A 10583-nucleotide genomic window follows, 5' to 3' on the forward strand; every position below is an offset into this window, starting at 1 on the left:
TAGTTGGAGATCGTCGAAGCTGATGTTTGGCGTGTCAAACCATTCATCAATGAAGTTGTGGGTGATTGTTACATCAAAGAAAGGCAGATCATTGAAGATTTCTGCTTCTTCTTTGCTCTTGATGAGTTGCTCAAGAGCGTCATCTGCAAGATCTTCATCACTTGACAGATCAATGGCATCATTGCGCAGAATGGCAGCAGCTGTTAGCTCTTGGCCGGTGTGTGGCAGAGGCATCTTGACCTTCTGGGGCTTGGAGATGCGGGACAAATCTTCAGACTGCACACTGTCTTCAGGAGGTGCAGTTGCCAGTGGCTTTGCTCGTGAGAGTTTTGGAGCAGAGGCAGGCTTTGAAGCTTTTGGCTACTTCTTTGGCTTCGGTGCTGCAGGCGCTTCATCTGATTCAGCGTCAGCTACAGGCTCATTCACTGCAGTCCCTTGAACCAAGATATGGGTGATGAGGCCTTCAAGGTTGTAGAAAGGACCGACGACATTGGGTTCTGCATCTCGTGTGCCATCAGCCCTTAGAGCTGAGGGACCAGGGTTGAAGTCTAGTCCTAATGTCTTCTTATTTTGCTTCGCTGAGTTCTGGGCAAACTGGAAGTTGCGCTTGAACAGAATGTCATCACGACACCATAGTAGTGACGATGGGTGTGCATCAACAGGCTGTGGCCCATGGACCATGCAGGGATAGAAGACTTGTTCAATGGCTTCATCTCTGGACCTGGGTTACAAATCGGTATTTGAACCATTGTTCTTCCCAATATCTTCGAATCCATTGGATTCGGGTCTTGCGCTGATTGTAATCCTCTTCAGGATCTGTCTTGTATAGTTCTGAGAGGTCATCTGGCAGATCTCTAGATGTTTCTCCACGACGCTTTCTGCCACCCTTCCTTGATGATTTCTCTGAAGCCATGAACTTTAAACTGAAAGGCTTCAACACGTTCAATGGCTTCAAAGATTTTCGCTTGCTGGACAAACAAGAACTTGCTTCGGGAGAATTTATATGATGCTGTAAGAATTCTGCAAATGAATGCAGACTATGAGAACCAAGGGATTCTCCCACGGACATGTACCTGTGACAGCATTAAGGTGCGAGGGAAAGGGAAGAGGTCATATGCATTCTCAGAAGATTTTGAATATAAATCAGTTTGGAAGACATTGACCTCATCGTGCGAAGACATTCACTCATAGATAAGGAGTTGGTTCCAGATTTGTACGAATCCAGAGATCAGTACAAGTGAGGAATCTAACTACTTTGTGAAGCATAAGTGAATATACTAGGCATGTTAGGAGATGTAGTATGAGAGAGATCTAACTTGTGTGAATAGAAACTGCTTGTGGTAGAAAGTGACAAAGCCATAGGATCAACGGTGCCGTAAAAAGGAAGTTTTATTTACCACACTAAGAACTGCTAGACGGAGTGGAAGATGAGGCCGAGCAGTTTGATCTTCCGTGCCCTAACTTGGCGACGGAGGACACCTACGGCGACGGCGGAGAGGACGATGTCCGCGGTCGGCGTGAAGACGGCGTCGAAGAGGTTGCGGCAGCGAAGCGCTTCGTCGCCGGCGTCGTCGAGGGCTAGCGGTGGCGCTAGGGTTCGTGCGAGAGTGGAAGAAGAGATAATGACCGTCGTGAAGTGTGTATTTATAGGTACAGAGGCGGCACTGCGTTATTACACAGGTGCCCCTGGCGATTCGCATCTAAGGAACACGTGGCCATCATGCAGAATTTTGGGGTTTGTTCCACGTCCCACGCACGCCTGGATTGTCGGGTGGTCGTTCCTACTTCTCCGGGTTTCATGTGGAGGAATGAGCATTGAAAGTGGACTTAAGGTTTGTCTTTGTATCTTCTGCTGACAAGGACACAGAGAAGACATTCGACAGTTTCAATAGAATGCATATGATTTGGAGAGATAGAGTTTGAGATAGATAGCATAGAGAGGTTAGGATCCGATCACATTCACTTAGTTCAAAAGATTCAACAAGAAGACATAGCTATAAGTGAATGCTATAGAGGACAGAACACTAGTATATATATATATATATAATCAACATAGTGAAGATAATCATGAAGACATGTTGAGATTGAAGCCAAACCAAATGTGAAGACATAGCAAGGTAACGCCATGAGTGAAACACTTCAAAAATAGAACATTTGGTGGTGGCGTTACCCACCGTATAGGAAGTATTAGACCCAGACACGGCACACAATTATCGTGGCGCTCCGAAGTCAAATTCCACATTAATGTATTCACACTTAGAATGTATGTCTTCATTGATTGAAGATATACTTTACTTAGTGTGTTGCACATCTAAGTCATCAATATGCATAAGGGTTAGGATGTGTGCCTGATCACAGGACATTTGAGGATTCCAGGATATTTAGCTCACACCGTAACTTGCAAAATCTCTTCTCATCCAAGGGCTTGGTGAAGATATCTGCCAATTGCTCTTCAGTGTTGACGTGTATGATACCAATATCTTCCTTCACAACATGATCTCTGAGAAAGTGATGACGAATTTCAATGTGCTTTGTCTTCGAGTGCTGAACTGGGTTGTTGGCAATCTTGATGGCGCTTTCGTTGTTGCAGTAGAGTGGCACTTGCTTCAGATGAATGCCATAGTCTTTGAGTGTTTGCTTCATCCACAGAAGCTGAGCGCAGCAAGATCCAGCAGCATTGTATTCAGATTCAGCAGTGGAGAGAGATACACAGTTCTGCTTCTTTGAAGACCAACATACAAGTGATCGTCCCAGAAAGTGACATGTGCCTGATGTAGACTTGCGATCAACTTTGTCACCAGCATAATCAGCATCCGAGAATCCAACCAGATCAAACTCTGAGCCCTTTGGATACCATAATCCTAGAGTTGGGGTGTGAGCCAAATATCGAAGAATTCGCTTCACAGCTAAGTGATGCGACTCCTTTGGTGCCGCTTGAAATCGAGCACACATGCAAACACTAAACATAATATCTGGCCTAGATGCACATAGATAAAGTAAAGAACCAATCATGGAGCGGTATACCTTTTGATCAAACTCTTTACCATTGTCGTCAGGACCTAGATGATGCTTGGCTGGCATTGGCGTCGTGAAGCCTTTGCAGTCTTGCATACCGAACTTCTTCAGGCAATCTTTGAGATACTTCTCTTGATATATGAAGATGCCGTTGCGTTGCTGTCGTGTTTGAAGACCGAGAAAGAACTTCAGCTCTCCCATCATAGACATTTGATATTTCTCTTGCATCATATATCCAAACTCTTCACTGTACTTCTGACTGGTGCAGCCGAAGATAATGTCATCCACATATATTTGGCACACAAACAGTTTATAGTTTGCATCAAGGGATTCATCAATGATAATGGGGTTAGCACAAGTGAAGCCAGATAGATTGGATGGATCTACTGAAGGTTCCTTTGCAGCAACCCACGTGGTTTTGGGGTACTGCTCAGGTTTCCAGTAAGAGCCATCAGCATTCATTTCCCTTACGAACCCAACACCCTCTTTCCTCGGGTTTCGGTTCAGAATCTGCTTTTGAGGACACCACATAGTGTCTGATGCCCTTTAAGACTTTTGTACATCCCTGTTTCAAGCAATGTCTTCAACCTAGCATTCTCATCAGCAATAGCAGTGGTATCCTCAGCAGAGGGGTTAGTTACCACATCAACAGTTGAAGATATTGCAACAGTAGTAGCAGTAGAACATTCGGAAACAGAAGTAGCATTATCACGCTCAATGCATTTAAGACATGGTGGTTCAAATCCTTCCTGAGCGGAACTGATCTGTTTGGCGCGAAGTGACTCGTTTTCCTTTTGAAGATCTTCATGAGCCGCTCTCAATTTCTCAACATCTTGCTTCCTTTGAAGATAATCATAGGAAAGCTTTTCATGAGTTGTTGAGAGAGTTTCAGGAAGACTTTCAAGTCCCTCATACTTAATGTGAAGATTTTTTATGTCTTCAATTAAGGATTCAGATCGAGTCATTTTAGCACCTAACAGATCATCGCTTCTGTCTAACAGTTTTTGAATATGTTCCATAGCTTTCTGTTGTTCAGTTGCAATTTTAGCAAGTGTTTTGTAGCTGGGTTTTGAACCACAATCAGAGTCATCGTCACTAGATGTTTGATAGTGAGTAGTGCGTGTGTTTACCTGGCACCACGTGCCATGAAGCAGTAGGTAGAAGCGGAGTAGTCCTTGTCATTTGCATCGGTGTCGGTGATGAAGTCATTGTCTTCAGTGTTGAAGATGGATTTGGCAACGTATGCTGTAGCCAGACTTGCGACGCCTGAATCGGACTCCTCCTCAGACTCCACCTCCGCCTCCTCAGAAGCGGACTCCTCCTCTGAATCCATTTCCTTGCCAACAAATGCACATGCCTTGCCAGATGAGCTCTTCTTGTGTGATGAAGACTTTGAGGAAGACTTGGAAGAAGACTTTGAGTATTTCTTCTTCTTCTTGTCGTCAGAGTCATATTCCTTGCTCTTCTTCTTCTTTTTGTTCTCATTGTCCCACTGTGGACACTCAAAGATGAAGTGGCCAGGTGTCTTGCACTTGTGACATGTTTTCTTCTTGTAGTCGTGAGTAGAAACTTCATCATTCCTTGAGCTTGATCGGGAATACTTTCTGAAACCTTTCTTCTTGGTGAATTTTTCGAACTTCTTCACAAGCATAGCAAGTTCCCTCCCAATGTCTTCAGGATCATCCGAACTGCTGTCAGATTCTTCTTCAGATGAGCAGACAACTTTTGCCTTCAAGGCACGAGTTCGCCCATAGTTTGGACCGTAGATATCTCTTTTCTCAGAAAGCTGAAACTCATGTGTGTTGAGCCTCTCAAGTATGTCAGACGGATCGAGTGTCTTGAAATCAGGATGTTCTTGAATCATCAGGGCTAGGGTGTCAAACGAACTATCAAGTGATCTCAGTAGTGTCTTGACGACTTCATGTTTGGTGATCTTAGTAGCGCCGAGGGCTTGAAGCTCATTTGTGATGTCAGTGAGTTGGTCAAATGTGAGCTGGACATTCTCATTGTCATTTCGCTTGAAGCGGTTGAAGAGGTTGCGAAGGACACTGATTCTCTGATCTCTCTGGGTTGAGACGCCTTCATTGACCTTGGAGAGCCAGTCCCAGACCAGCTTAGATGTTTCCAAAGCACTCACACGGCCATACTGTCCTTTGGTCAGATGACCACAGATGATATTCTTGGCAGTGGAGTCCAGTTGAACGAACTTCTTGACATCAGCAGCAGTGACACCTTCTCCAGCCTTGGGAACGTCGTTCTTGATGACATACCATAGGTCGACGTCAATGGCTTCAAGATGCATGCGCATCTTATTCTTCCAGTAGGATATTCAGTTCCATCAAAGACGGAGCGCGCAACAGAGACTTTAATTATCCCTGCAGTCGACATAGCTAAAACTCCAGGTGGTTAAACCGAATCACACATAACAAGGGAGCACCTCGTATACCAATTGAAAGTGCGTTATATCGACTAGAGGGGGGGTGAATAGGCGATTTTATGAAAGTCTTCAAAACGTGGAAGTTATGAAGACAAACGATAGAAATAAACCTATTACCCTGCAGCGGAAGGTAGACTACACTAGGCAAGCCATAGTCAAGTATTCAATAGAGTGAAAGCACAATGACTAATAGCAACAATGTAGTAAGGATCAGGTAGGAAGATATTGTGAAGCCACACAGAACACGCAGTCACTCAGTGAAGACAAAAGATAGTGCGAACATACAATGAATTCACAAGGAGCAACAATAAGTAAAGGGAAGGGAAGATGAAACCAGTGACTCGCTGAAGACAATGATTTGTTGGACCAGTTCCAGTTGCTGTGACAACTGTACGTCTGGTTAGGGCGGCTAGGTATTTAAACCTTAGGACACACAGTCCCGGACACCCAGTCCTGAACACGCAGCTCAGGACACCCAGTCCTCACCGTATTCCCCTTGAGCTAAGGTCACACAGACCTCGCCCAATCACTCTGGTAAGTCTTCAAGGTAGACTCCCAAACCTTCACAGACTTCGTTCACCGGCAATCCACAATGTCTCTTGGATGCTTAGAACGCGACGCCTAACCGGCTGGAGGATGCACAGTCCTCAAGTGTAATAAGTCTCCAGATCACACAAACAAGAAGACTTAAGTGATGCCTAATTCTCTTTGGCTCTGGGCGGTTAGGGCTTTATCCTCGCAAGGAATTCTCTCTCAAAGGCTTCGAGGTGGGTTGCTCTCAAATGACAAAAGCCGTACTCTGAATCTGAGCAGCCAACCGTTTATGGTTGTAGGGGGTGGGCTATTTATAGCCACTTGGCAACCCGACCTGATTTGTCCGAAATGACCCTGGGTCACTAAGGAACTGACACGTGTTCCAACGGTCAGATTTCAAACTCACACGGCAACTTTACTTGGGCTGCAAGCAAAGCTGACTTGTCCGACTCTGGACAAGATTCGCTCTCATAGTCTTCACTCGAAGACATAGGTTTTGGTTAGGCATCACTTCAGTCATTCTGACTGGTTCTCTTGGACCCCACTTAACAGTACGGTGGTTCCTATGACTCAACACAGAAGAAAGAGAACTACGAAAGATCTAAGTCTTCGAGCTCCATAGGCTTCATGTGGTGTCTTCTCTTGTCATAGTCTTCAATGTGAATATCTTCATACATTTTTAGGGGTCATCTCTGGTAGGAAAACCGAATCAATGAGGGACTTCTACCTGTGTTATCCTGCAATTCTCACAAACACATTAGTCCCTCAACTAGGTTTGTCGTCAATACTCCAAAACCAACTAGGGGTGGCACTAGATGCACTTACAGAGGGCTCAGACATGGCGACAAGAATGAAGGTGGTGGGAAGGAGTGGAGAGAAAGATGTCTGTCTCCACGTGGTGCGAAAAAGACTATACAGGATTCTGGAGGTGAGCTTAAATGAAAGTATTTCCTTCTATCACTATTCCTGTCGCGAGGCATGTTTGTTCCCATGATGTAAAAGTAAACATGGTCTGAGGTTACCTAATCTTATACTGCAATTTCAGAAATTCGTAGATTTTTTTGACAGTTTCAACACATGTTCTTCTTACTAAAATAAACCGGCAGTCTTTTTGCATTACAAAAATGGTATGACATACTATAAACCCTAAACAGAACAGGGCAATATTCTTTACGGAACAGGGTCTCCAATATATGAACTTAACCGTGCGAACAGAACAGGTGGCATAACTCATTAGATTTTGTAACTTTGGGGAATAAGTGCTAATGTAGTTGGAGTAAAAGTTAAAGATGCAATCTGAGTACTAACATTATGAAGTTTTGAACAGGTCAGGATGGCAAACCTAGGGCGTGATGGGCACCATGAAACATAACAAAGGTGGATATCCGTCCTTTGCCGTCGGAGAGGAAGAAGACGGTAGGCAGGCTCTGGAGATGACGCAGCAACAGCCGTCGAGCGGAGGTTGTGTTTGGACGCCCTGGTTGTGGTTCGGCATGCGAGGCGATCAGCAAAGGCTGCAACTCCCACAGCTCGCGTGCGAACAATGTGGCCGGGCGACGATTGAAGCGGCGTTTCTGTTTTGGCGGCGTGCGTTCGTGTGTGGATGGAGCTCGTATGCCAGGAAGAATTGGCGTCTCGATGGAGCTCATACGCCAGGAAGAACTGGCGTTCGTTGGCGGGTCGAAGAAGTTTTATTTTTGGTCGATGGACCTCGTCCTCGTTCGTGGGTTGCGGAGCTGTTTTTTTATTGACTGGGCGCGATCATGGGGTTCCATGGACTTGTCGTTCGTGTGTAGAACTGTGGATCTCGTACGTGGGCTGAGTTGGTGAATATTTTTTGTTTGCGGGCGCTGAGTTGGTGATTCTTCGTACGTGGGCTGAGTTGGTGGGCTGCTGCGTGCGTGTGGGAGTTTGGGCTATGGTTTTTGTTCGAAGGGAGAGGGATCGAACAAGGTTGAACCATCACGACGTTCGATATATATACATATATATATATATATATATATATATATATATATATATATATATATATATATATATAGGGTCGCGCTATTCGTCACCCTGGGTGAGGAATAATTATTCTTTACCCCCTCTATTTTACCATCAATACACGTAATTTTACGTTTCATAAGTTTTGTCTTATTTCCGACGCAAAAAGGGACCATAAGAAAATATATAATCGCCGTAAAAAATATTTTATGTTATGTAAAATTACAAACGTAAAAATATAGTCTAAAATACACATAACCTGCAAATTTTCTTGTCTTATGACCTATATTTTTATTTTCTTATGTCAAATTTTACATAGTGAATCAATAAAAATGTAACTATTTGAATTTCAAACGTAATTTAATTATGAAATGATTGTAAGATTACCTTGGGTGAAGAATAACTTATTCTGCATCCTGAATGATAAATAATAATACTATATATATAGGGTCGCGCTATTCATCACCCTGGGTGAGGAATAGTTATTGTTCACCCCCTCTATTTTATTATCAATGCATCGTAATTTTACGTTCCGTAACTTTTGTCTTATTTCCGATGCAAAAAAGACTGTAAGAAAATATATAATCGCCGTAAAAAATATTTTATGTCATGTAAAATTACAAACGTAAAAATATAGTCTAAAATACACATAAACTGCAAATTTTCGTGTTTTATGACCTATATTTTTATTTTCTTATGTCAAATTTTACGTAGTGAATCAATAGGAATGTAATTATTTGAATTCCAAATGTAATTTAATTATGAAATGATCGTAAGATTACCTCGGATGAAGAACAACTTATTCTGCACCCTGGGTGATGAATAGTAACACTATATATATGTATTTAATTAATTTAATTTAATTTAATAGTAGAGATAATTATGGAGCGACAACATCTTATCTTTATTTAGCTGCATTTTGCGCGCGGTACTCCTGAACTTCTGAAGGTTGTGGTCATGTCTAGTGTGGTGTGAGGTGCGTTTGGCTGCTTGCATTAGTTCCAACCAGCTAATAAGCTAAAGCAGTCCTCAATTATTTTGGTTGCTTTTCTGCGTGTGCCTATACCATTTAGATATATTAAAACTGAGCACAATCCCTGCCCTCCCAGACCATCAAGTTTCTGGCCGTCGGATGTGTGTTTTGGGTCGCCGCTGGCTGTCAGATGATTATCTAATCCCGTAATTAATGGGCCAGGTGTCCTAGGGAGGCTATTCCGGTGGAAAAATTGGTGGCCTCTGGTTGATTGGGCCAGGCAGCCCATTTAGTGGTTGGTGAAAGAATAGCCCACCAATTAGCTGGTGTGCGACGTCGCTTTAGTTTAGGTTAAGGACATCGAAGGGGCAGCAAATCCTTCCATTCTCCTCGTAGCCGCCGATGAATCTTCACGCCTCCCATGATGTTGACCAGCCGCCGTTGTCTTCCTTCACCAGCAGCAGCAGAGAGGGGCTCCACTCTCAGAACAGTGAGGCACGACACCATTGCCACATCCGACGGTGCCATGGCTCCGATCTCCACCGATGCGAGGCCGACGCTTGGAGAGGCCATCAGGTTGGTGTTCGGGCAGTGGATCGCGCTGCAGGTGGCAGTGCAGGAGCGGTGGGGCGACTGCGGCTCCCACGCCAACGCCGACCAGTTCAGCGAATCCATCCTCTCCTGGTTCTATCGCTCAAGGGTATGTAGAGATACTTCAGCAATCAGCATTGTTCAGATAATAAATAGTATGTTCTTCCTTGTCTCCTTGAGGTGTGATCCTGTAGTAAAGTTGATAATGTTTAGTTTAGCATCTGAATTCTCCTAGATCTAGCAGCGTGGGGGTCCACTACTCGGCTTTCAGACCAGTGTAGCAGGGTTGGTCTCCACTTTGTGGCAGCATGGGGCTCGAGCCTTAAGGAATGATCGTTTTGAGCGACCTAGGTTTGCCTCTACAAGCATAAATCGGCAAGGAAACGGGGGTGCATGCCAACATTCGATGGAGTCCGCTGGTACAGATCATTCTCTTCCCTTTATCTTGGATATAATGAGTGTTCTCTGCTGGTTTGGAACGTTGGATTTGTCCTTTCCGAGTGCCTAGGATTAGCATTCCACAACAATCAAAATGTCAACCATTTGATAGGAATTTTGAGCACAAAGTCACATACACGTGCTCTTTATAGGAAAAATATTAGGTCCAAGTACTAAAGTGGATCTGTCAATATATCATGAGTAGTGAGGATGGTCTTTTTCATTGAAGAGATTATAATATATAAGACGATATTATGTTCACAGAAAAAGGGAGGATATGTTTTTGGTATTCTCCTCTGTCATTACAGAGTTGCACTATTACTATCAATAGATCAATTGGTTCAGCTTTTCCTATAATTTCAAAAAAGTAAGATGAAGGCTTTGAATTTAGTTCTCTATTTCTCGACAAAGTAGGTCTCTTACTCTTCGTCAACTGATTTCCTTTATCTACATGTTAGACTCTCATTTTCTTCATGCTAACTTATCAGCGACTTGCTCCTCTGCGCAAGATTCTGAATGACCCACTCTTGTGCAGGTCCTCACATTCATGTTATTTTTTGTACTTATCATCTGATCATCATGATGGCACACATTGCACATCATGAA

This window comes from Triticum aestivum, chromosome 3A, assembly GCF_018294505.1.
Source record: "Triticum aestivum cultivar Chinese Spring chromosome 3A, IWGSC CS RefSeq v2.1, whole genome shotgun sequence".
Taxonomy (NCBI): Eukaryota; Viridiplantae; Streptophyta; class Magnoliopsida; order Poales; family Poaceae; genus Triticum; species Triticum aestivum.